The sequence below is a fragment of the Arachis duranensis genome, chromosome 4, assembly GCF_000817695.3.
Source record: "Arachis duranensis cultivar V14167 chromosome 4, aradu.V14167.gnm2.J7QH, whole genome shotgun sequence".
In the NCBI taxonomy this organism is placed as follows: Eukaryota; Viridiplantae; Streptophyta; class Magnoliopsida; order Fabales; family Fabaceae; genus Arachis; species Arachis duranensis.
In genome coordinates, this window is record NC_029775.3 from 85318741 (window position 1) to 85320362 (window position 1622).

The following is a 1622-nucleotide window of genomic DNA, read 5'->3' on the forward strand; positions in this document are numbered from 1 at the left end:
GGTGATGCCCTACATACAGCTTGCCATGGAAAGGAGTAGGAAGGATTGGATGAATGTAATAAGAAAATAGAGATACGAGAGGAGCACAGCATCTTCACACACTTATCTGAAATTCCCACTATTACTTTACATAAGTATTTCTATCCCTTTTTATTTTCTATTTATTTATTAATTTTCGAAACCCATAACCATTTAATCTGCCTAACTGAGATTTACAAGGTGACCATAGCTTGCTTCATACCAACAATCTCTGTGGGATCGACCCTTACTCACGTAAGGTATTACTTGGATGACCCAGTACACTTGCTGGTTAAGTTGAACAGAGTTATGATCACACCAGGGATTATTAAGATCCCAATTTACCATACCATGATCTCTTTGGGGTATTTTTGATTTCACACGAATACAAAGAGACCAACTTTGAGGATCACAATTTCGTCCACCAAGATGCTTCTCCCATAGAAGTCGGGAGTTGGTGCAGTAAAGTCACCAAGCACCTTCTTGCATTGTTGGCATTGTTGTTATTTTTGGCTGTCATGTCTTCTTCTTTTTCGAAAATTTCTGTCAGGTCCTCTCTAGAGAGTTGTGCTTTGGCTTTCTTTAACTTCCTCTTCAAAGTCCTTTCAGGTTCATGATCAGCTTCAACAAGAATTCCTTTATCTTTGTTCCTACTCATATAAAAGAGAAGAAAACAAAAAAAATATGGAATCCTCTATGTCACAGTATAGAGAATCCTTGATGTGTCAGAGGAAAAGAAGAATAGAAGGATGAGTTAGAGAGAATAATTTGAACTTATAGAGAGGGAGGGGGTCCAAATTATTAAAGGAGGATAAGTGTTAGTGATTAAATAGAAAGAGATGGGGGAGAAATAATTTTCAAAAAATTTTAAATAAAATAAAATTAGAGTTTAAAACAATTAGTTAATTAAAAAGAATTTTGAAAAAGTTGTTAGGGGTTTTTGAAAATTAGAGAGAGAAAAAAAATACTTAAGTAGTTTTGAAAAAAGATAAGAAATAGTAGTTTTGAAAAGATAAAAAGTTAGAAAAAGATTTTGAAATTAAAATTTAAAAAGATGTGATTGAGAAAAAGATTTGATTGAAAAAGATATGATTTTAAAAAGATATGATTGAAAAGATATGATTGAAAAACAAATTAAAAGAAAAGATTTGATTTTTAAAATTGATGACTTGACTAACAAGAAATTAAAAGATATGATTCTAAAATTCAAATATTGAATCTTTCTTAACAAGAAAGTAACAAGCTTGAAATTTTTGAATCACAACATTAATTGTTAGCAAGGATTTTTGAAAATATTAAAGAAAAATGAAAAAGATTTGATTTTGAAAAAGATATGATTGATAAGAGAGGATATGAAAAGATAAGATTTTGAAAAATTAGTTTTAAAACTTGAAAAATTGAAAAAGATCTAAATTGAAAACAAAATTACCTCATTGGTGCTATCCTAGCGTTAAACACCCAGAATGGTATCCATTTTGGCGTTTAACGCCCACTTGGCTACCTCCTTGGACGTTAAACGCCAGAAATCCTTCTTTGCTGGGCGTTTTGAACGCCCAGCTTTTTCTCTGTGATTCCTCTGCTGTATGTTCTGAATCTTCAATTCT